Raw genomic sequence first — 27289 nt, 5'->3', positions numbered from 1 at the left:
GCCCAATTCCTGATTAGATTAATGCAAGCCCCAACATTAAAATAATAGCAGAAATGGAGAAGTGCTCATTAAGCTGAATAAAGGCTACTGTTCTACATAAAATGTCTGTCTTTCAACTGGAAATGAAAAAGAGACAAAGGAAAAAAATTCTAAAAAGAGCAATCATCAGAACCTTCTCATATGACACATATGTTGAAAATGTTTGACAGGAAATTTAAAATACAGGCACACCTCATTTTACTGCACTTGGCTCTACTGCACTTAGCAGACACTGTTTTTTTTTTTTTTAACAATTCAAGACAAAACACTCCACAACAACAAAGATTAAGACTAGCTGAAGGCTCAAATGCTGGTTAGCATTTTTTAGCAATGAAGTATTTTTAACTTAAGGTATGTTCATTTATTTAGTCACTAGTGTCCCAGTGCACAGATTTGTGCACATTGAAAGGAAATCATTTAGAACATGACCAGTGGGGCGATACTGGGCGAGCCGGCCCAACATGCCCTGGAGCCAACCTCCTATGGTCCCTGGGGAAGCCCCAGGGCTTTAAGGGCATCTGTAGAGTGAGTGGGGTCCCTCAGCATGACCTGTGGGGATCAGGCCAAAACCGGCAGTCTGACATCCCCCGAAGGGTCCCAGAGTGAGAGAGGGAACTCTGCAAAATTGCTGTCACTTGGAAGCTTCTGCATTAAGTGTCTGCCCCCTGGCAGTCAGCTGGTTGCTTAGACTTTTATATATATAGATAATGCTTTTGCACATTTAATAGAGTACAGTGTAGAGTAAACAAGTTTTTTATGCACTGGGAAACCAAAAAATCATGTGATTTGCTTTATTGTGGTCTTGAACTGCACCTGAAATGTCTCTGAGTTATGCCTATGACTATGTAAATAGGTTAAGGGGCCAAATTGAAAAGGTAGACAATGTGCAAGATAAGTTGAGTGAAATAAAAGGTAACAGAGGTGAAGACTGCTTTCGATCCACTCATCAATAGATTTAATGCAGCCAATGAAATTAGAATAAGTAACTTGAAGTCTGATCAATAAAAATTACCCAAATATAAACATAAAGAGAAAAAAAAGTGAAAAAAACTGAAAGAAAAGAAAATTCTAGAGCTTTTGGAGAAGAACTGTGGGACAATTTGAAGTGGACTAACATATAAGTAACTGAAATCTCATAAGGACAAAAAACAAAAGAAATATTTGAAAATATAATGGCTGAAAGTTTTTAAAAACATTAACAGACTAATAAATAAATAAATAAAATAAAGCAAAAACTAAAAACCCACCCAAACATGTCATTTTCAATTTTACAAAGATTATGACAAAGAGGCTGATAAAGAAAGAAGTATCTATATATACAAAAGGCTAAGTGTCTGTCCATTTGACCAGTATCTATGACGTGCACTGACCACCAGAGGTCAGACGCTCAATGTAGGAGCTGCCATGACACACACTGGCCATTTAAAAATAAACGGCACCATGAACCTGGCGCCAACAAACCAACACTCGGCTTCTCCCAAGTGGGACACAGGCTCTGCCACCACCCTGAAACAACAGCCCACCAAATCACAGCCAAGACCCCATGGTGCAAAATGTGGCCCACAGCCCAACCCAGCCCAGAAATGGTTGCTGTGGGCGCCAGGTAATGATGTCACATAGCAATGCCCAGCTTCCTCTCCCTAGTGACTAGCCTCTTTGTAGTTGCTTCATCCCAGGAACCCAACTTGCTTTATAGCCAGGTGCAAACATTTTATAGTTTAACAAATGTTTGTGAAGTGTTTTCACATGCCTCATCTCATTTGATTCTTATAGAAGTCCTGGAGTAGGTAGATAGGAGACCCGGTAGAATCCTATTTTCTTTTCATTAGCCAGAAAACGGAGATTAAGAAAGTTTAGAAACTTGACCAGACTGAAAAGAAGTAAGAAATGGTGGAACTTGAAAATGACTTTAGGTTTTCTCACTACACAGAATATAGTCAAACACTGCTACAGTTAAATATGTTACCCTTTGTTCTCCCTGCATGATCTACAATAATAATCTCCTTCATGTTGATATTTACTGCTGTGTTGCTGACAATTACCTGAAAGAGAAGTTGGGGTGCTTCACTGGGCTGGAAAAAGTTTAGCTACATCAGAAAGCAGGTCTAATTAAACAAGTTTATTCTATGTATATAAAAGGCTAGGTTGACTCACGCATGTGTGATGCATATAAAACTCTTGCTGGTGCCAATCTCACACATGTGTTTTGATCTATCATTGTCAATTGTGAATTTGGTTGACACTTCTATTATAGAGAAAGGGTGAATAGCAATATTAAAATATTTATTCTAACTAATTTCCTTTCAATGTGCACAAATCCATGCACAGGGACACTAGTATTACATACAGAGGTATAATGGTAAGAATTAGAGACTTCTTTTCAGAAGTCATGCAACCTATAAAATGGTAGTGATGTTTTTAAAGTGATAAAGAAAAAAGTAAACAAGCAAATAAAGGCCTGTCAACTGTGAATTTTATACCTAGTGAAATACCTAGTAAAATTGAAGACAAAAATTTGAAATTTTCAGATAAAAATTCTGAGAATTTACTCCCAGTAGGCCAACTCTGAAAGAAATATTGAAGAGTTATTTAAACAGAAGGGAATTCTGCTGCACCGAAATAAGTGGAACTTTCAAAATGACATAACTTAGTTTTTCTTGTGTTAATTTCTCTAAAATATAACTGATTGTTTAAATCTAGACAAGAGGACACATACATGTTTCTCCTTACTCTTCTCTGCTGAGCACAACTATAAGACCCAGAAACAACACAATAGGCAATTAATGAAGACCTGTGAATGCTGAAAAGAGGACAAACCTTTTAGAGACCTAACAGCACAGAACCAGGGAGTATTACATACCCCATCCAACAAAGGTAGACAACCCAGACCGAGCATTTCTGATCCCCAGTTCAACAAGAGGCAGCAAAAGTAGGCTCATCTCTCCCTTAGGCCAAACACTATTTTTCTGGCCCCATCAATTGAGCCTGACAGCCACATGCAAGAGCAATCTGATACAGTGGTCGGCAAACTGCTGCTCGGCAAACCGCAGCTCGCGAGCCACATGTGGCTCTTTGGCCCCTTCAGTGTGGCTCTTCCACAAAATACCGGCTCTTCCACAAAATACCGACTTCTGCGCATGGGCCATGAAGTTTCAATCGCACTGTACGTGTGCGCCCGCACGTGATATTTTGTGGAAGGGCCACACTGAAGGGGCCAAAGAGCTGCATGTGGCTTGCTAGCCGCAGTTTGCTGACCATGGTCTAGGACAGTGATGGCGAACCTATGACACGCGTGTCAGAGGTGACACGTGAACTCATTTTTTTGGTTGATTTTTCATTGTTAAATGGCATTTAAATATATAAAATAAATATCAAAAATATAAGTCTTTGTTTTACTATGGTTAAAAATATCAAAAAAATTTCTATATGTGACACGGCACCAGAGCTAAGTTAGGGTTTTTCAAAATGCTGACACGCCGAGCTCAAAAGGTTCGCCATCACTGGTCTAGAAGATCTGCCAACAATATGTAGTCAGAGGCAGTGTTCTCCTTCTCCTCTCCGCTTCAGATTCCCTCACCATCTCACCTTCTCTTCCACAATAGATACTGATCTGGGAGAAAATAAGCTGTTAAGGACTCAGCAGCCTCGACAAGCTGCCAGGACTTGGGATACCAGAGGTCTTTTTGTCCCACAGGCCAGAATCCCCCCTCACCTTCCTAGAGACATTGATACAGCATGAGCAAGGATATCAGCACAAAAGCAAACAAACAAACAAACAAACAAAACCTGTCTAGTCAGGGAAGCCACTTTGTCCCCTCAGACCTAAGACTTCTCTCCCTGACTGTAAGACACCCAGAGTCTAGTCTGGGGAGCCCCTATCTTTGTATCAGACAACAACATCAGGAGAAATAGGTGCCTCCAGCAGCAACAGATAAACCAGGCACACAAAACAGTACCACAAAGACTCAGAAAATTATGCCCTAACTGGTTTGGCTCAGTGGATAGAGCATCGGCCTGCGGACTGAAAGGTCCCAGGTTCAATTCTGGTCAAGGGCATGTACCTTGATTGCAGGCACATCTCCAGTAGGGGGTGTGCAGGAGGCAGCTGATCGATGTTTCTCTCTCATTGATGTTTCTAACTCTCTATCCCTCTCCCTTCCTTTCTGTAAAAAATCAATAAAATATATTTTTTAAAAAAACAGACTCAGAAAATTAAACTGCCCATGGAACCACAGCCCACAACTATAGGCCAACCGTGGGTGGGGGAGGGTGGGGGGGGGGTGGCCAGGGAGAGGTCAAGGGAGGAATAGGAGACATATGTAATACTATATGTAATACTTTAAACAATATTTCTCTGTTTCTCTAGGGAACTCAGACTAATACAATAAATACCTCTAAAAATTAACAGTAAAAAATAAAAGCAAACAATGTAATAAGAAAATGGGCTAAAGATATAAACAGACATTGAAGTGAAGAGGACACATAGATGGTGAATAAGCACATACAACATGTTCAATATCATTAGCTGTCAGAGAAATGTATATTAAAACCACAATGAAATATCACTACATATTCATCAGAGTGGCTGACATTAAAAAAAAAAAAGTAAAAACACTAAAAGCTTATAAGGATGTGAACAAATTTGAGCATACATACATTACTGATGGGAATGTAAAAAGTACATCCACTCTGGAAGATGTTTGGCAGTTTCTTATATAATTAAACTTGCAATTACCATATAAACAAGCAATTGCATTCATGGGCATTTATCCAAGAAAATTTGAAAAAAATATGTTCACACAAAAACATCTACACAAATGTTCATAGCAGTTTTATTCCCAAACTGGAAAGCTATCCAGATGTCTTTCAACAGGTGAATGATAAATTTTAAAAAATACAGTTCTTTGTATCAGCAATTCACTCTTTTGCAATAAAAGAGAAAAAGAGTGAATTGCTGATACAAAGAAAACAAATGAATCTGCAGGAAATTATTGTAAATGAGAGAAACAATATCAAAAGTTCACAAATTGGGTGGTTTCATTTGTGAAATATTTCTGAGTTAAGAAAATGTTAGGAATCAAAAAGAGATTCATGTTTAGAGCAGAAAAGCAGGAGAGAGAAAGGTGGGTGAGGTTATAAAAAGGCAAGAGCAATTCATGTGGTGATGAGATAGCTCAGTATTTTGACTGCAATAGTGGATACAAACTACACATGTAAGACTATTTAGAACTAAATGCACACACATACCACCCACATAGCTTAGTACAAGTGAAGCTGGTGAAATTTGAGTAAGATTAGTGGGCTGTATTCAATCAATAAGCTGGTTGTGATATTATGCTATAGTATCTTACCACTGGATAAAAGTGGGTGACACTTATGCAAGATTTTCATGTATTATTTTTTTAAACTGTATGAACCCACCCTTGCCAATGAGCATTTCATTAAAAACAGTAAACCATTTGAAGATAATTCAGAAAAACAGTAAAAATGGCTTTTAAATGCTTAATATTATTAGAAATAAAAAATACAAACTAAAACAGATGGCATATATGTGCATCCTTTAGTGACTAGAATTAAGAATCTGACAATGCTAACTACTATTGAGAAATGTGGAATGACTTACTTTGGGAAAAGATATAACAGATACTACACATATAAACAGATACTACAAATTTAAATATGATTTGCCATTTTTTTAAATAAAGTAAAACAGTAAGTCTCAACTGGGAGATGATTTTACCTCCTAAGGGACATTTGGCAATAGCTAGTTATTTTGGATTGTCACAACTGACACAGTAAGTACTACTGGCTTCTAGTTGGCCAGGATACTGCTGAGCATCCTACCATCCACAGCAGCAATTTTCAACCTTTTCATCTCATGGCACACATAGACTCATTACTAAAATTCTTTGGCACACTAAAAACATTTTTGCCAATCTGAAAAGAAAGGGTATAATTTTGATTCATTCACACCGGCCAGCTATTGTATTGGCTTTTGTCATTTTTTTTTTATTTGACAATCTAAGGGAAAAGAGGTCAGTGCCTCTGAATAAATAGTCAGCTATTTCATGTTTTCAAAATATAATAAAGAGGAGCCAGTATGCCTATTTAAAAAAAAAAAATGAATTTATTGGAGTGACATTGATTAATACAAATATATAGGTTTCAGGCATACAATTTTACAATACATTATCTGTACATTGTATTGTATGTCTACCACCCCAAGTTAAGTCCCCTTATATCACCATTTATTATGGCACATGCAGCATACTGGTTGAAAACTGCCGATCTACAGGACAGCCTTCTACAATGAAGAATCATTGATTCTAAATGACCAGAGTGCTGAGGCTAAAAAACCCTGATATATATATATATATATATATATATATATATATATATATATATATATATGACCTCCTACATGACCCAACAATCCCACACCTAGGTATTACCTAAGAGAAATGAAAACATGTGACTGTAACACACAAATATATATTCTTAATGGGTTTATTAATAATAATAAAAAGTATGAAACAACCTATGTGTCTATCATCAGATTCATGGAAAATTATAGTGTATTCATACAAAAACATTCTACTCAGCCATAAAATGGACTATACCACTGATCCATAAAAATATGGATACATTCTCAAAATCATATGCTGAAAGAAGTCAAAAGCAAAAGAAAAATTACACTACTCATTTAATTTTCATTGAAATGTAGGACAAGCAAGATGAACCTACAGTGACAGGAAGGAAATCAGTAAATGCCTGAGGTCAGAGGTATGGCAATTGACTACAAAGCCGCATGAAAGAACTTTTTGCAAATAATATAGATGTCCTCTGTGTTGTCTGTGATGCTATTTACTAGGGTGTATAGCATTCTCAAACTGCATGTAACTGTGCAATTAAAATTAATGCATTTTAATACATAATTTAATTCATAAATACATCTATAATTATAAAAGCACTAGAGGCCCAGTGCACCAAAATTTGTGCACTCGAGGGGAAGGGGTAGTACCTCAGCCTGGCCTGTGCCCTCTCTCAGTCTGGGACCCCTCAAGAGATAACGACCTGCTGGCTTAGGCCTGCTCCCGTGTGGCAGAGGGCAGGCCCAATCCCTAGGTGCAGCCCCTGGTCGGGCTCAGAGCAGGGCCGATTGGGGAGTTGGGGCGCCGCCCCCTGTCATGCACAGAGCAGGGTGGATCGGGAGGTTTCGATGCCACCCCCAGTCACGCCCAGGGTAGGGTCGATTGGGGGGTTGGGGCACCGTCTCCTGTCACACTCAAGGCAGGGTCAATAGGGAGGTTGCGGAGCCACCCCCTGTCACACACAGAGCAGGGCCCATCAGGGGGGTTGGGGCTCCTTACCCTGTCACGCACGGAGCAGGGTCAATCAGGGGTTTGGGGAGCTCCCCCCCTGTCATGCACAGAGCAGGGCCCATCAGGGGGGTTGACGAGCTCCCCCCTGTCACGCACAGAGCAGGGCCCATCAGGGGGTTGAGGAGCTCCCCCCTGTCACTCAGAGAGTAGGGCCTATAGGGGAGTTGGGACCCCGGCCCCTGTCACACACAGAGCAGGGCCGATCAGGGGGTTGGGATGCCACCACTGTCACACTCAGGGCAGGGCCGATGGGGAGGTTATGGCTCTACCCCATCACACACAAAGCAGGGCCCCTGCGCGGGGGGGACGGGTTGGGGCACCACACCCTGTCACACACAGAGCCGCAGGGCGATCAGAGGTTCGGGAGCTCCCCCGTATCAGGCACAGAGCAGGGCTGATCAGGAGGTTGGGGCGCCTTCCCCTGTCACAAACAGAGCAGGGCGGATAAGGAGGTTGTGGCCCCGCACCCTGTCACACACAGAGCTGCAGGGCGATCAGGGGGTTTGGGCGCTGCCCCCTGTCATGCTGATCCCGGTGCCAGGAGGCCTCTCAGCTCTGCTGATCCTGGTGCTGGGAGGCATATTACCCTTTTACTATATAGGGTAGAGGCCTGGTGCATGGGTGGGGCTGTCTGGTTTGCCCTGAAGGGTGTCCTGGATCAGGGTGGGGGTCCCCACTGGGGTGCCTGGCCAGCCTGGGTGAGGGGATGATGGCTGTTTGCAGCTGGTCACACACCCTTCAGAGTGGGGGTCCCCACTGGGGTGCCTGGCCAGCCTGGGTGAGGGGATGACGGCTGTTTGCAGCTGGTCACACATCCTTCAGGGTGGGGGTCTCCACTGGGGTTCATGGCCAGCCTGGGTGAGGGGATGATGACTGTTTTCAGCTGGTCACACACCCTTCAGGGTGGGGGTCCCCACTGGGGTGCCTGGCCAGCCTGGGTGAGGGGCTGAGGGCTGTTTGCAGATGGTCACACACCCTTCAGGGTGGGGGTCCCCACTGGGGTGCCTGACCAGCCTGGGTGAGGGGCTGAGGGCTGTTTGCAGCTGGTCACACACCCTTCAGGGTCGGGGTCCCCACTGGGGTGCCTGACCAGCCTGGGTGAAGGGCTGAGGGCTGTTTTCAGGCAGGTGACGGAAGCTCCCAACCGCTTCTTTTTTTTTTTTTTTTTTTTTTAATTCTGGGCCAGCTTTAGCTCTGAGGTTCCAGCTCTTAGGCCTCCACTGCTGAAAGTAGGTATCTGGTTTGTTTCGGTTCGAAACAATGTATAACTCCAGCTCTGACTACAGCTCTCAGATCCCAGCTCACTGAAAGCTGGTTTCTGGGTTTTTTTTTAGCTTCTATATTTGTTAAAATGTTTCAAACTGCAGGCTCAGAGGCCTGCAAGGCAGGCGGGGAACGTTGGTTTCCTCCGTCACTGAAGCAAACAAGCCTCATGTTAATTTCAAGCTGCCTGGCTGCCGGCCGCCATCTTGGCTGGCAGTTAATTTGCATATCGCCCTGATTACCAATGGGAAGGGTAGCGGTCGTATGCCAATTACCATGTTTCTCTTTTATTAGATAAAATTATATGCTAATTAGACCAGACATCCTTCCAGATAACCTTCCGGATGAAGCCGGGGCTGCGAGGGAAGCCTGGGTCCTGGGTGCCAGAGGGAGCTTTTGGTGCCAGCAGCCAGGGGAAGGAAGGCCTACTCTTGCATGAATTTCGTGCATCGGGCCTACAGTTTTATTATAAAACAGAAAAGTATTGGTTCTTGATAAGCAAATAAAAACAAAGGATCACATAGAATTTAAAAGGGGCCTTTTCTATCTACCCTGCCTATTACAGCAACTCTCTTTATACCTCCCCTTTTCCTAATTTATTTTTATAACATTTATTTATCTGGTAATTGTTTGTATGTCCACTAGTATATTCATTTCCTGAAGCCCAGGGCCTTTTAATATGCCTTTCCAAGCTGTATCTCCAACACTGGCACCTGCCATATACTCAGTGAATATGTTTTAAATTGATGAATGATGAGAAATATTTTGACTTCTCCACGAGGTTTTTCTGAATACCACTAGGCTGAGGGACTACTCCTTATTGATCTCATAGAAATATCTGATGCGTGAATTTTATAATTGTGCCTATTTTAAGCTTCCTCTCTGCTTTCATTTGGGTCCTTCTGTTTTGCTTTTTTCCTGGCCTGTCCCCCCCCCCCGCCCCCATGATATGCTCCTTGAGTTCAGATATTGCATGCTTAGACCACTTCACTCTCAATATCTCACAGCATCTTTAGCATATGTAGCACTCAATATAATCTGATTCAATGAGTAAGTGAATGAACTTACATATAAGATAACAGAGCCTCAGAACTAATTAATATTTGCACAGTTGAATAATGATTAAAAAATCATTTACTTTTTGTAATTTGCTGTTCTCATTAAGAAATGGAAGTGTTAACTTAGGGAGGGGTCCTCATTCCTGCTGTTGCTAATGGAGTGGGATTCCAACACAAAGAATCCTCTGAGACTCCTATGGGAGAATAAGTGATTTTTATTGGTATGGAATTATAGCCCTCCGTTTCCAAAGTCTCATTTCCCTTTGTCCCATCATAGAAGAAGCATAGCTTCAGCAGAGGTAAAAATCAGTCAATAACAAGAGTTTCCTTTCCATGTTGGAGCCAGGTCCAATCCAGCTGTAGGCTAACATGGACTGTCCCTCGCAAAAGTCCATCAGTCCATGGCATATGGGGTTGCAGGGCCACATTCTGTGGAGGAAACATAGGCAAATTCAAAAAACCAAGACAGAGACAAGAGCAACAAGGGAGCCAAGAGAGATAACTCCTTTGTTTAGGAGATTATGTATTCCCATCTTGGCCAACCGTCTCGTCTCTGTCCACACGTTTGACTGACAGACAAGTACTTGCCCTGTCACTCCAACTTCACTGGGCATGAGTCTATCTTCCTGTTATTGGAGACCTTCCTCTAGTGTTTTGCAGGGAATATGCATGGGGTTCCATGAGGAGTGCAAAGTTGCAGCTTCCTGGTGAAACTGCCCAAATAACATGTCTATTTATAATGTCTGGCTTCCAGATTTGCTCCTTTTCTACTATTAACATAGCTAATTACAATGGTATCAGAAGCATTGGAGGAAATAGCATTAAATCCCAACTGTCTTTTTGTAGTCAATAATATGCACTGCAGCACTCAGAGAGGTTACAAAACTAAGCATTTTCTATAAATAGATCTATTGTTCTGTGGGACATAATTTTAAAATATAGACCTAAAAGTTAGAAAAAGAAACAACACATTTTGATCTCTTCTTCATGCCAGGTAAATACTAAGGGCTTTACATACATTTTCTTTAGTTCTCTCAAGATCCCTGAGACAAGAGTTGTTTTCTATATTTGTGGGATAATGAAATTGAAGCTTAGAGAAGTCAAACTGAGTATAGTCTCAGAGTAACTAAAAGGAAAAACATGATTTGAATCTAGGCATGTGTCAGTTATGCCTGTTTTATTCTATTGTCTTCCATAGGTGACATGCCAACAATTTAGTATGTTAAATATTCATATAAAAATATCTGGATATTTCCACAGTTTATGAGAACCCTTAAAATTCTAGTTTTGAAAGATATATTTTCAAAAGACATTGACCATAAAAAACAAACAAACAAACAAAAAAGAGACATTGACCTATGAAAAGGACTTGAAGTTGTTTTGGTTTCAGAATCATTAACACTTTTAACATAAAATCATCTCTATTCTTTTGTTGAAAATGGTTCCCAAACTCCTTTAACATTAAGAACTTGATGTTGCATATTCTTAGCCCCTATTTATCAACACACACTTTGAGCAAATGGATTAATACCTGATTTTCTTAAAGGAACAGTAACTCCCTTAGTGATATGATCTATCACTTCCTGCCAAGGAAATACTGGCCCACAAATGCTGCTTTCATCAGTTAATGAATCTGGAGATTCAAGACATAATCAGTTTGAACAACAGATATTAGATTATAATAAAACAAAAAACAATAAATACTATGAATTTTTCCTTGTATATGTCCAAACCTGTTTTGAAATAGTAGTGATTTCAACCACTCTCACAACAAAGATGTTTTTTGCACATTTGATAAAGTGATGCCTTCCATCAACCGAAGATGATGAGTCCTAAGAAACAAATTCCCAAGTGCAATATTGCCCCTCACAGTTTGTATTCTGCCTCTAACCTATTACCCTAATGCACATAGCTGAGTTTTTCTGGAAGATATCTCAAATTTTTCACATCTGAAAGTTTGGGTGAAGTTGAGCTTTCTAAAACTTACCAAAGCCCATTTGTAAGCAAGTGATTCTCAAGTGCTGATTTTGCAAGCAAAACATTAATTTAACATCATTTATTTCTCTGTTGTTTTGAAGTCATGCCAGTACAAATTCATCTGGGAAGTAAAAGATGAAAAAACAAAAACAGGGAGAGCAATGTATTGCAATAAAAACTTTGGCAGAGTAATAAATAGGCATGGCAGGTCAGACTACATTTACATAAATCACTTTGCCAAAGGTGGTTTCAAAGAGAAGAGGCTTGTCCCTGTATTACTGGTGAAGCATCTCTCTTTGAGTTCTGACCTCTGTGGCAGCTACAGAAAACTTCTTTTTAAGGACAAATAATCAAGACTCATTGTCTACATTTTCAAAGTAGATGAAGACAAACTATGCATCTTCCATTGTGTTATAGAAACTACATCTCAAAACAGGGGCCAGGAATTCTTTCATAAACTTGAGATAGCTTGTATGAAGTTACCCTTTATCAGAATCAGTGTATTCCATATTCAGCAGTATTAGGCTAATAAAAATAAACAATTCCAATTTACATTCCGGATTTACTTTAAAAAACAAAACAAATAAACAAACAAACAAAAAACCTGTTCTTTTGTATCCAACTAGTTACAATTGCATTCTCCAGGTCTTTTGTGAGAGAAATCTTAGAGGCAATGCCCCCCCTTTCAATGCACCCCATCGGATTAGGAATACATTCTCTACCTGATGTATCTCTAAAGTTTATTCTTTTGTTTTGTTTTTCAATTTCACTTTGTTTGTAATTACAATAACTTTGTTAGCTTTTTTCCCAACAAATTACCGTATCTCCCTATGGAAGAGACCACCTTCACTCTCTCCTAGTTTGGATGCTTATATTAAGTGCTATATTTTGATTACAGACACAGTGAAATGTCTCCACAACTTAACATGCTTCAGTGAGTTTTCAAGGGCATCAGACTAATGGCCAAGCCTTAGCATTCTGAACAGTAGGTTCTTGAAATGCTGTCCATTTATATAATGTTACGCTACGCACCCACAGCCCAGTCTCACTGAATTATTGCTTTCCCACTTACCTAGAACATTCTTCCCCTCTCTGTGGAGTTCTGCAGAGCCAACCTTACTCAGCTTTTTGACACAGTTCAAAATACTACATTCATGACTTTGCTTACTTTTTTTTTTTTTTTATAAATTTGTAGCAGGAATTTTCAAAAGAATTATTATTCTTATCCTGGACTTGTGATGAAGTACTGGCACTGAGGATAAGGGGTCCATTTGCCCTGCATGTTAAGGAAAATAAAGCAAAAGCAGCTGGTGCTCCTGTCTCTCTCCAGTGTGTATAGAAATTCGACAACTCAGGCGCCAGTCCTTCTCCTCAACCCCACAGTCTGTGAATAAGGGCAATGGACCTGCATTTTGCAGGGTTACAGTGGCCCGTTATTTTCTCTCTTCAGACCGCCTTCAGGGAGAAGATGCTGATGTTATCTGGTCTGCTGGAGGCCAAGGGTAGGAGTCTAAATAGAATCACACTTCAAGACTGAAAAATATCTGAAAAACAGAAGGGTCACTCTTTTATTCCTCAGTCAGGAGACCTGTTGTCATGCTTGCACTTCTAGAACAGGAGAAAGAGCATCTGGAGGGAGGTAGCTGGAAGATGAGCAGGGCTGACAGGGGGCTAGCAGGACTCTGGACTTCCCCACCCCTCTGCCAAATCCTCATCAAGTAGAATTTATGTCATGTAGAGAGGAGCATTCCCCTCCAAGGGGGGACATCTTACCCACATCCAGGGATGACAGCTCTCTGCTCTTCTGTCCTTTATCTTATTTTTCCCTTCTATGCCACCAAAATGGGAAAGGTAACCTTGCCCCTGGAGAACAGAGAATAATAATTCTGAATTGTGCATAAAATTACACCTCTGATCACAAGAAAAACATAGTTTTAGGAACCAAAATGACACCATTTATGATACAGGAAAGGCTGAAATCATAAGGATACAGGGAAAGTAATAATTAAGTAGGGGGAAGTGGGTCTGGGTGGGATATAATTTGAATATATATCTAAATGGAAAAGAAAAACCATTTTCTGTTTATAACCCAGTGAGTTACCTATCTGTAAATTATTCGTTACATATTGGTTATCCAACACAATATTTACTGAGCCATTACCATGTACCCAAAACTGATACAGCCCCAGGAACAAAGCATGGCCCACTTTTTTCCGAGCTTGCAGGCTGGTAAACATGACTTCATCTGTAAAGGCTTCTCTTACTCACATCACAGGACAGAATTCATTCCTCCATTTTCTGAGATTTCAAACTATGTGTATATACAACTAGACGAACATATTTCTTATAAGTTTCAATCAACTGTAAATCCTCATCATGTTAAAGATGCTCTCAACCCAGTGTGGGACAGACTTGCATCCAGTCTCATTCTAAGAGTGAAAGTCAGAAAGGAACTGGGCTCAGAGGCAATTCTGGCATCCCAAAACTGTGTGACCTTGGAAATTAATCAAGTGAAATGAATCCCTGCCTCCTAAATAAAAATAATAATAGCCTCCAAGGTGGTTGTGATATAGATATTCATACACATATGCACACATACATGTTCATACATATCAATATACTTATACATATAATACATATTTATACATATATATTAATAATATACAGTGGTTGGAAAAATAGGTGTACTGTTGTTTGTATGGAAAATAATACAATACTTAACAAATAACAATACAAGAATAAACTCTGTTTTGCATACTCACAACTGTAAACCTACTTTTGCCCATTCTTGTATTTAAGTATCTTATCTAATAAAAGAGAAACATGCAAATTGACTGTACCTCTGCTATACCCACAAGCCATGCCCACAAGCCACACCCACAAGCCAATCAGGAGTGAGTATACAAATAAACACAACCAAGATGGCAGCGGCCATAGAGCTGGAGCGAACAGAAGGCTTTGGTTGCCCCTAAAGATGGAGGAAGCCAAGCTTCCTGCCTGCCCTGGCCGTTTGTGGGCTCTGCTCAAGGATACAAAGTTTCAATTATAGAAGATAAATAAATCCCAGATACCTGCTTCCAGCCACTGTGGCCTCCTCTCAAGGAGGGTCTGGGAGCCTGGGTTGCCCGGGGCCATGGCCAGCCAGCAAATAGCCCTCAGCCCCTCACCCAGGCTGGCCATGACCCCATGGGGTGAGGGTCCCCAATGGGGGGCTTGGCCAGCCTGAAAACAGCCACCAGCTCCTCACTCAGGCTGGCCAGATACCCCAGCAGGGACCCCCTCCCTGAAGGGTGTGTGCCAGCTTGAAAACAGCCCTCAGCCCCTCACCCAGGCTATGCCCCCCAGCAAGGACCCTCACCCCATGGGGGCATGGATGGACTGCAAACCACCACAAGCCCCTCGCCCAGGCTGCCCTATGCCCCAAGGGAACCCCACCCTGATCTTAGACACCCTTCAGGGCAAATCAGCCAGCCCCCTCCTATGCACCAGGCCTCTATCTATACTAATAAAAGGATAATATGCTAATTAGACTGGAGACCTTCCAGGAGACCTTCCGGACATTCTTCTGGACAAAGCCATGGTGGTGGGGCAGAGGTAAAGGCAATTAGAGGCCAAGAGAGGAGGGCAGTTGTGGGTGATCAGGCTGGTGGGGGCCGGGGCCATTGGGGGTAAGCAGACTAGCAGGGGGGCCAGTTGGCGGCAAGCAGGCTATCAGTGGGGGTCAGTTGGAGGTGATCAGGACAGCTGGGGAGGCAGTTTGGAGTGAGCAGGCCAGCAGGGGGGCAGATGGGGGCAAGCAGGCCAGTGGGGAGGGGAGGTGGGGTCAAGCAGGCCAGCAGGGAGGGAGTTGGGGGTGATCAGACCAGCATTCAGAGTGGTTAGGGACAATCAGGCAGGCAGGCAGGTGAGTGGTTAGGAGCCAGCAGTCCCGGATTGCGAGAGGGATGTCCCACTGCTGGTTTTGGCCCAATCTCTGTAAACCGGCAGTAGGACATCCTTGGAGGGGTCCCAGATTGGAGAGGGTGCAGGCCAGGCTGAGGAATGCCCCCTCCCCCTTGCACAAATTTCGTGCACCGGGCCACTAGTGTATAATATAAAACACTTGATGCTCAGTAGATGTTCACTGATGACCAAACCCTTTCCATATGTCTTTCACTTGTTTATCTCCTGTGCCCAAATCACTCAATATTTTAAAGGTGAAATTTTGTAATATACTAATATCATACTATTTCCTCCAAATAGTGTCCTCGCTTTTATTAATTTGCCTTCTTTTACTGGTCCCCTTTGTTTCCCTCGGTATTTTATTTTATTTATTTATTTATTTGTTTGTTTATTTATTATTGCTTTCAGAGAGAAAGGGAGAGGAAGAGTGAGACAGAAACATCAATGATATGAAAGAATCATTGATAGGCTGCCTCCGCCATGAACCCTACAGTGAATGGCTCCCACACCTGGGGCATGTGGCCTGATCAGGAATCCAACCATGACCTCCTGGTTTTAAGTCCATGCTCAACCACTGAGCCAAGTCAGCCAGGCTCCCTCAGTATTTTTCAGAAGGCTTATCTAACTAAGGCTTTCTAGTCAGGACTCTTAGATATTAATACAACTCTTTTGAATTCCTCCTCCAATATGTGACTCTTGTTTTGTCTTATACACTTCTCATTTTAGTGTCCAGGCTTGGCAGAGGGATTTTTATGCGATCAGGCTGGGTATATATTTGTTGCACCTTTTGTTGCATATATTGTTTATTTACATCCCTGTACTCATATTCACAACCTAGCACATACCATTCTCTTGGATCCACATTCTTTTTAAAGTCTGGTTAAGGTTTATGTGCATCTTTTCAGATTTTATAAGTCGGTTGTTCTGAAGCCTATACATTTGTCTGAATTATATCCAGTTTTAAAAAATGTTATAAACTGTGATAGGACAAGATTGCTCTTTGCAAAGTTTGAACATTGCTAAATTGTTCTTTCTAGTCACGGAGAATTAATACCCTTTTTCCATTTAATACTTCTAAGTATTGTTACTTATGCCAGAGCAGAGAATTCTTTGCTAGATTTTCTGCTTTTAGTTGAAGAAGGCTGATTCAAAGGATGATTCAGTCCTCCCCATCTTTCTCCTATTCTCTTACTGAGCACATATGTTTTGTCAGGAATTGTGCATTGGTCAGAGTTCTCTAGAGAAACAGGATATATCTATATATTCAACCTACATCCATATTCTTATCCATATCCATATTCTTATCCATATCCATATTCATACCTATACCTATGTCTTTATCCATAGCCATATCCATATCCATATCCATATCCATATCCATACCCATATGTATATCCATAGCCATCCCCATATCCATAGCCATATCCATACTCATACCCATATCCATATCTTTATCCATGTCCATATCTTTTCCATATACATATTTATATCCATATCCAAATCCATATCTAAATCATATATATATATATATATATATATATATATATATATATATATATAGATAGATAGATAGATATATGAGGAGATTTTTTTTGTTTTTTTTGTTTTTTTTTAATATATTTTATTGATTTTTTACAGAGAGGAAGGGAGAGAGATAGAGAGTTAGAAACATCGATGAGAGAGAAACATCGATTAGCTGCCTCCTGCACACCCCCCTACTGGGGATGTGCCCGCAACCCAGTTACATGCCCTTGACCGGAATCGAACCTGGGACCTTTCTGTCCGCAGGCCGACGCTCTATCCACTGAGCCAAACTGGTTTCGGCAGGAGATGTTTTATTAATAACTTTTTTTCAATTAACAGTTAGCATATGATATTATATTAGTTTCAGGTGTACAACATAGTGGCATCAAATACCTACTAAGCCATTGCCTTGATAAATCCAGCAACCATCTGACACTGTACGTAGTTACTGTGACACTATTGACTATAATCCCATGCTGTCCTTTACATCCCTGTGACTATTCTGTAACTACCATTGGCGAGGATGTTTTTCTTAAATGGGTATTTGCTCAGGTGTTTTGGGGGGCCAAGAAGTCCCATGATGTGCCAACTGCAAGCTGGGGAACCAGGAAAGCTGGAGGTATAATTCAATCTAAATGGGAAGTCCTGAGAATCAGGGTGCCATTGGTGTAGGTCTTGCCTGAGGCTGAACACACAAAATCCAGGAGTCTCAATGTCCAAGGGCAGAGCATGGATCTCAGCTGAAGCAGAATGAGCGAATGTGCACTTCTTCCACCTTTTGCTCTCTCTTCAGCCCTCAACAGGTTGGATGAAGCTCACCCTCACTGTGAGAGCAATCTTTTTGTTCAGGCTACTGATTCCAATGCTGATCCCTTTCTAAGAAACCCTCACAGACACACCCGTCAAGTTGACACAAAATTACCCATCAAACAGTAACATCCATCAAAATGTTGCAGTCAAATGGACCTGGTGCTGTTTCTAGGGTTTGTCATTTATTAGCTGTGTCACCTGGAAAATGTTATTTACCTTCAATTTGCTGGTTTGTGAAAAGAAATAATTATAGTGCCTATCTAACAATGACTGGAGAATATTAATGTACCCTGTCTGGTAGTGCTATGATTATTAAGGAATTTACATATATTATCATACCTATTCCTAATAATAGTTGGATAGCTTAGGTATTCTTATCTTTCCTATTTTATATAACAGAAATCAGCTTTTAAAAAATTCAGACATGTCCAACTGGTGTGGCGCAGTGGTTGAGAGTCCACCCACAAACCACAGTTCCATTCTCAGGCATGGCACATGCCCTGGTTGTGAGCTTGATCCCCAGAAGGGGGTGTGCAGGAGGCAGCCAACCAATGATTCTCTCTCATCATTGATGTTTATATCCTTCTTATCCTCTCCTTTTCTCTCTCTGAAATTAATAAACACATATTTTAAAAAAATTCAGGGAGCCTGAAAATATTTAGTGTAAATCAGTAGCACATTCAAAATTATATCCCAGGTCTAGTTCAGTTTAATTTGTAGGCTCATGCATTGCCTACTGTTAATTCATAAAGGAAACCACAGGAGCATGTCTTTATTTCTCTGAAATTAATTAATATTTAAATATGAAAATTTAAGCACCAATAATAGACTAATGGAAATGAATAGTTACGGTGTCTCTGACACTATTATGAGTATGCCTGGTAGAATCATGTATAGTAGGCATTTTCAAGAGGTATTCTTAGCCAAACCGGTTTGGCTCAGTGGATAGAGCGTCAGCCTGTGGACTCAAGGGTCCCGGGTTGGATTCCGGTCAAGGGCATGTACCCTGGTTGAGGGCATATCCCCATTGGGGGGCGTGCAGGAGGCAGCTGATCGATCTCTCTCATTGATGTTTCAACTCTCTATCCCTCTCCCTTCTTTGTAAAAAATCAATAAAATATATTTAAAACAAAGAGGTATTCTTAGCCACAACTTACATTCCCTTTGTGTCATTCATTACCTTAAGCTCTACTCTTTGAGGCTAATCAGTCCAATAATCATCTCCATCAATGTTATTCATAAATTAATTCTGATTCCATGTAAGTTATTACTTTTATACAATGCTAGTGTTAAAAATATGAGCAGTAAGATCAGGTTTTATTGTGAATCTTAGATAGAAGAATATTTGGAAAAGGGCCATGAATCCCTTGTAAATTATATTGTACTAGTGCCCTGGTGTACAGATTCGTGCACATTGAAAGGACATTAATTAGAAGGTGGCCGCAGGGCTAGACTGGGCATGATGGGCTGGACACGCCCTGGAGCCAACCTCCTACAGTCCCTCCCCAGCCGGCTGCACCTGCGGTGGTGCTGCAGCTCAAAGGGTGTCTGCGGAGTGAGCAGCGTCTCTCTGGCAGGTGGGGGTCCCTTGGCCTGGCCTGCGGGGATTGGGCCAAAACTGGCTCTCCGACATCCCCCGATGGGTTCAGAATTGTGAGAGGGCGGTTCTTGGGTGATGCACCCTGGAATTGGGCTCCCTCCTCTCTGGTTCCAGGTTGCTTTACCGGAGAACCGCTGTTGCCAAGTCACCACAGCTCGGCAGCTCCTGCATTGAGCGTCTGCCCGTTGGTGGTCATTGTGCGTAATAGCTACTGGTCAGATGGTTGGATGGTCATTTAGCCTTTTATATATATAAACTAGAGGCCCAGTGCATGAATTCGTGCACCGGAAGGGTCCAGCCAGCTGGGGCGAGGGGATGCTGGAGGTTGGCTTCCCAGCCTCACCCACGATTTCGGGGGAGGGGAAGTGGTTGGGGGTGGGGCCACTGAGGGCAGGGGCCGTGAGTGGTTGGCTGATGGCCTTGCCACTTGGTCGAACTCTCAGTTGAACTCCTGGTCAAAAGGACAATTTGAATATTAGCCTTTTAGTATATGGGAAAGACATCAACATATTTTACATGTATATAAGAGTACCTCAAAGTAGAAGATTTCTAATTAATAAAGTAACATATTACCAATACTGATTCTTATTAACACTCTACCACCACTTTAAACATGGCTATAAGCAATTTAAATTAAAAATTTAAGTTATGGCCCTAGCCGGTTTGGCTCAATGTATAGAGCATTGACCTGTGGACCAAAAGGGTCCTGGATTCAATTCTGGTCAAGGGCTCATACCTACCTCGGTTGCAGGCTACCCACCCCCAACCCCACCCTGGTCAGGGCTCTGGTCAGGGCACCTGCAGGAGGCAACCAATTGATGTGTTTCTCTCACATTGCCATTTCTCTCTGTCTTTCCCTTTCTCTAAAATCAATGGAAACATATCTTCGGGTGAGGATTAAAAAATAAGTTATGAACTTTTATGATATAGCAGAGGGAGGTCCAAGGAACTTGGTTTTCCTTGGGTCTCTGGTCTGTTATCAACACTGTTGGAATTTAGGCAATAACTTCCTTGCAAATAATTTTTCTAACAATTGGGGTTCCCAGGTGAAATTAACCTTTTTTTTTCAGTAAAAGATATCCAATGTTTGGCTTGAATAATACCCTTAAATTTTTCTCCATTGTCTTTTTTTAAATTCTAATTTCTAATTTTATTTATTTCCTGTCTTTAATATTGACGTTAGTAACACAAACACACTAACACAAAAACAACAACAAATAACCATTTCACATCATCTTCCTTCAGGTACTTGAAAGGGATCATTAAATCACCCCCTCAAACTCAAAAATCACTTGATTCTTTCTAGAAACAAGATACATAAAATTTTAGTATCAGACATAAAAAAAAACACTAATCCTGTTTAAGAAACATTTTAGCATATTATAAATCAGCACCAAAATGATACAATATGTTTGTACTTACATATTAAAAACAGTCCTAGCCAATTTGGTTCAGTGTTTAGAATGTTGGCCTGTGGACTGAAAGGTCCCAGGTTTGATTCTGGTCAAGCGTACGTACCTGGGTCGCAGGCTTCTGACCCTGGTCAGAGGCACGCAGGAGGCAAGCAATTGATGTGTCTCTCTCACATTGGTGTTTCTCTCTGTCTCTCCCTCTCCTTTTCACTCTGCCTAAAAAAATCAATGGAAAAAATATCCTTGAGTGGAGGATTAAAAAAATAATATTAAAATAAATAACAAGACATAATCTTGTTCTTTAAAAAATATCCTTATAATAGAATTAAGTAGCTGAATAATGAGTTTCTCTGCATATATTATTCTTTTTAAGGAATTGTTTTCAATTGTGCAATAATATGATTTTCTTATATTAAAGACCATCACAGATAACGCTGTTACTATTTTTTTCTGAATGAGTCTATTAGCATTCTTAAAATATCCATGTATTAACAGCAATTGCACAACAGATCTTTTTATTTTATTTTTCCTACAACACAGCTGGGAGTATTATGGAGTTATTACATTTAAAAACTTTCTCTACATTATTATTACAAGTTATTGTTCAAAATAATTTATTTAAAGGCTGCAGTAAAATTTTAATTTTATGTATTTCAGCTGTATAGATGGAACTGAGTTTCCCAGCTAACAGATTAAACTATCAATGAGGTTACTATAGCTGACAGATGCTAATTTTGACATGCTATTCTCAGACCAGATTTTTAAAAAACATTAACAACATCCATTATATTATCTTTTTTTTCCTCAATATTTCTCTAAGTCACCTTTTCTTTTTCATATAATGAAGTAAAATAAAAAACTTATAGGTGTTTATTCTAGGAAAGATGCTATGAGTTGTCTGGTTCAATGTATTTTATTTTTAATATGTTTGGAAAATGCACAGTTCCAGGGTAAGTGACCATTCTCATACTCAAAGAGTAAATCTGCTTTTTAGTCATGGCTCTGACACCAGTGGAGAAACTCAAATGTCTATATTGGAAATCCGCTGCTCCTTTTCAAAAGCTTTCACATTAGTTATGTTAACTGACATACAGCCATAGAGTGAATTCAAACAATTTAGAGAACTTTCAGGAAAGTTTATGTCAAATATCCTATATAATAAAAGTGTAATTATGCTAATTCGACCGGACATCCTTCTGGGTGACCTCCTGGATGAAGCTGGGGGTGTGAGGGAAGCCTGGGTCTTGGGTGCCAGAGGAAAGCCGGTGCTGGCAGCCGGGTGAAGGAAGGCCTACTCTTGCATAAATTTCGTGCATTGGGCCTCTAAAAAAAAAAAAATATATATATATATATATATATAAAAATATAAATATATATATGAATATGAATATGAATATAAATATAAATATAAATATAAATATAAATATAAATATAAATATAAATATAAATAATATATATATATATTCTATCTAATAATAGAGAAACATGGTAATTAGCCATACGTTCACTACCCTTCCCATTGTCTAATCAGGGAGATATGCAAATTAACTGCCAACCAAGATGGCGGCCAGCAGCCAGGCAGCTTGAAACGAACAGGAGGCTTGCTTGCTTCAGTGAAGGAGGAAGCCAACGTTCCCCACCTGCCGCTGTCGGCCTCTGAGCTTGCAGTTTAAGAAACGTTGTTACAAATATAGAAGCTAAACTAAACCCCGAAACCTGCTTTCAGCCAGCCAGGCCTCAGAGCTGGAGTTGAAACAGTGTTTTGATTATACAACCCAAACAAACCATGTACGTGCTTTCAGCAGCTGAGGTCTCAGAGCTGGAGCCGAGCCTCAGAGAGAAAGCCAGCTTTCAGCTCCAGTGACAGCCATAGAAGGTAAATAAATCCAAGAATAAAAAAGAAAAGAAAAAAAGGACAGGTTGGGAGCTTCAGTCGCCCACCAGCCTGAAAATGGCCCTCAGCCCCTCACCCAGACTGGCCAGGCACCCCAGTGGGGACCCCCACCCTAAAGGGGGTGTGACCAGCTGTAAACAGCCATCATCCCCTCATCCAGGCTGGCCAGGCACCCCAGTGGGGACCCCCACCCTGAAAGGGGTGTGACCAGCTACAAACAGCAATCATCCCCTCACCCAGGCTGGCCAGGCACCTAAGTGGGACCCCCACCCTGATCCAGGACACCCTTCAGGGCAAACCAGCTGGCCCCCACCCATGCACCAGGCCTCTATCCTATATAGTAAAAGGGTAATATGCCTCCCAGCACCGGGTTCAGCAGAGCTGCGAGGCCTCCTGGCCCGTGGAGCAGCGTGACAGGGGGCAGAGCCCAAACCCTCTGATCACCCTGCGGCTCTGTGTGTGACAGGGGGTGGGGCCACAACCTCCCTACCCTCCCTGCTTTGTTCGTGAAAGGGGAAGGTGCCCCAACACCCTGATCGGCCCTGCTCTGTGCCTAATAGGGGGGAGCTCCCCAACCCCCTGATCAGCCCTTCTCTGTGTGTGACAGGGTACGGCGCCCCAACCCCCCCATGGGCCCTGCTCTGTGTGTGATGGGGTAGAGCCGCAACCTCCCCATCGGCCCTGCCCTGAGTGTGATGGGGGAGTGCCCCAACCCCCTGATCGGCCATGCTCTGTGTGTGACAGGGTACGGAGCCCCAACCCCCCTGATCAGCCCTGCTCTGAGCCCTACCAGTGGCTGCACCTAGGGATTGGGCCTGCCCTCTTCCACCTGGGAGCGGGCCTAAGCCAGCACGTCGTTATCTCCCTATGGGTCCCAGACTGTGAGAGGGCACAAGTGGGGCTGAGGGACACCCCCCTTACCAGTGCACAAATTTTTGTGCACTGGTCCTCTAATATATAAGTATTATATATATATAATACTTATATATTATGTATATATCCTGTATAATAAAGAGCTAATAAACTAATTAGACCTGATGGCAGAACAACTTTCCGGAACAACCTTCTGGAATGACCAGTGCGCAGGGCCATGAGCCAGCCAGGCCACGAGGGCTGAGGCCTACTCTTGCATGAATTTCATGCACTGGGCCTCTAGTGTGTGTGTGTGTGTGTGTGTGTGTGTGTGTGTCCTATATAATAAAAGCCCAGCGACCAAAATGGTGGAATGACCAGAATGACCAGAGACCAGAACACCATGGCCCCTCACCCAGGCTGGCCCCGCCCCCAGGGAGCAGTTAGGGGCACCCCTAGGCAATGCAATAGGGTGTGAGTTTGATGGGGGAAAGTCAAAGAAATAGGGGAGAAGGTCTTAAGGGTCTGTGGGGTTGGGGTGGTCAGCCCAGAGTAGGTTTGGAGTGTGCTGGGGAAGGAAGAGGAATATCTGATTAGAAAACAGCTCAGCACAGTACCTTTCTCATTGTGACCTGGGTCAGTGCCAGCTGTGGACTGAATGGGCGGTTATTTCATGAGTGTGCTTGGGACCCACATGTTCATGGCAGTGGCAGTACTCCCAAAACTTCACTGATTCCAAATAGTAAACAGCTATCAATGCCAAAGAACAGAAAAATCCTCTCCAACTAGAGACCCTGGATGTTGCAACGCGACTGAAGAAAACACCACTTAAGGAGGAGCTAGACTGGAAGTATGTGACCATAGGATTGTGGGATTGTGGAGGACACCTTGCTGCCTATTGCTAGAACGTGAGCCTGTTATTGCACATGTACATAGCCCTATAGTCCTCAGTCTCACAGTATTTGGACATGACTTCTGGCAGAAAATTATTTCGATTAAGGTTTGCTGTTCCCTTGTGTCGAGGAAGATCAGAATTAAAGGTTTCGTTTGTTAACTTGGTCTGAAGCAGAGGAAAATGAGATAGTGACAAATAAGAAACTTTGGAGACATGAAGGATAGTTTGTCAAGACTGTTGAGAGCTCAGAATTAGAGTTTAATTGGGATAGAAATCCTGCTAATAGCACCAGATGCCTGAAATCTGAGCACTCTACTTTTAGGTTTTCCAGTTCAAGTTCTTGGAGACTGCCTATTAAAACATTCTTGGCTGGAAAGTTCAGAACACTACGGACCTTCCCACAGGCTGGCCCCACCCCCCAGGGAGTGGTTAAGGGAGATCAGGCAGGCAGAATGGTTAGGGGCAATTAGGCAGGCAAGCAAGAGGTTAGGGGCAATCAGGCAGGCAGGCAGAGGTAGTTAGGGGAGATCAGGCAGTCAGGCAAGTGGTTAAGAGAGATCAGGCAGGCAGGCAGAGGCGTTTAGGGGCAATCAGGTAGGCAGACAAGTGGTTAGGGGCTATCAGGCAGGCAGGCGAGTAGTTATGGGAGATCAGGCAAGCAGGCAAGCAGTAGGAGCCAGTGGTCCCAGATTGAAAGAGGGATGTCCACAGCAGGATTGGGCCTAAACTAGCAGTCCGACATCCCCTGAAAGGCCCTGGATTGTGACAGGGTGCAGGCCAGGCTGGGGGACCCCTCCCATGCACGACCGCCCCCCCCATGCATAAATATTGTTCACTGGGCCTCATATATATAATATTAATGGGAACCCTCCTTTTACCTTAATCTGGATAATTGAAACATTGCCTGACTTATAATATAGAAGTCCCACTTCTATCTTTCCTTGAAAGAATGCCTTTATGTTCACAAAGTTAGAATTATTTTTCAGACTCCCAGAGGATGCCCACAGGAGTTACTATTTGAATTCCTCACAAATGCAGTGGGTTTAGTGGGGTATGCTCATAAATGCTTCATTGTTGCTAGCTGTAATTTCAATAATAGTTAAGTTTGGTTTGCTAAATTTTGGTTTCTATACATGAGGACCATTTCTTTCCCATTTAAAAAGATTATTATTTTCATCCTATTATCCATCCAGAATTATCAATGAGTTAAGAATATTCAGTTGAAACTAATGAACGAAGAGCAAACAAATTTAAATCAAATCTGAATTTTAGACCCTTGACTGATGTTCCAGAACTTGGCCCTTATTTAGTTATAGGAATGACCTATGTTTTCAACATAGCTTATGGGAAATTTCATTTCTATGTAGGTAGTAATTGGGTGAAGTAATGGTAGACGTTGATGATGGAAACTTGACAGATTCTGTGCTAGTTTCAGACTTTGGACATTGCATTGGACTATAAGACACGACATTTATGTGTACCTATAAAATGATGTTAAGAACTTTGATTTTACTTGCCACATAGGAAATTTGGTAGTGAAGTTATGTATAGTGGAATGAGTATTTACTATATAAGAATTAATTAAAATCTGCTCTCCCATTAGCTGTTTGTGGAGGAAGAGCAAGATATCACTAAAACATTGTGTGGGCACATGTCAAATGAATAAATTATGATTTAACTCCGATTGTTTTATAAAAAGAAGAAAAAAAAACAGCATTGCCCTAGCCATTTGCTCAGTGGTTAGAGAGTCAATTCCCAAACGGAAGGGTCTCAGCTACAATTCCAGTAAAGGGCATATACTTTTGGTTGCAGGCTAGCTCCCTGACCCTGGTTGGGGTGCATACGGGAGGCAACTCATTGATGTGTCTCTCTTACATTGATGTGTCTCCCTGTCTCTCCCCCTTCCTTCCACTCACTCTAAAAAATCCAATGGGAAAAAAAATTTTCCTCAGGTGAGGCTTAACAACAACAAAAAAATCACTTTAAAATATCTATTTCAATAATCAATACCTGATGCATATGTGTGTGCATGTGCATGTCTGTGTGTATTTATTCATATGTTTGTTGGTACATAATACATTATACATAACTAGAGGCCTGATGCATGAAATTTGTGCAAGAGTAGGCCTTCGCAGCCCCAGCTGCCTTGGCCCTCACAGCCGTGGCTTCGCCTGGAAGGTTGTCTGGAAGGTCAGCCAGACGGTCTTTCTGCTGCTCAGCAATTTGGTCAATTTGCATATTATGCCTTTATTATTATAGGTCATAATACATGTGTATATATTATATTAGAGGCCCGGTGGATGAATTCATGCACAGGTGAGGTCCAGCCAACCTGCCCTAATTGGGGCCTATTGAGCCAGGCCCAGCCGGGGGTAAGGGTCATGGGTGATTGGCCAGCCAGATCCACCCCCTGCTTGAACTCACGGTCAAACTCCTGGTTGAGAGGACAATTTGCATATTTTCCTTTTATTATATAGGTTGTATTGTATATGAATGCATAATAACACATGTGCATGTACTAAATACACATACATATTCAAATATACAAGAATGCTAGTAAGTTGTATGAGGATCTTTGGAAATTATAAAGAGCTCTGTGAAGTTGAAATATTAAGAAAATTTGACAAAATTATTTGGGAAA

Source organism: Myotis myotis, unplaced genomic scaffold (genome assembly GCF_014108235.1).
Source record: "Myotis myotis isolate mMyoMyo1 unplaced genomic scaffold, mMyoMyo1.p scaffold_m19_p_14, whole genome shotgun sequence".
Taxonomy (NCBI): domain Eukaryota; kingdom Metazoa; phylum Chordata; class Mammalia; order Chiroptera; family Vespertilionidae; genus Myotis; species Myotis myotis.
This window is presented reverse-complemented; position numbering follows the sequence as displayed.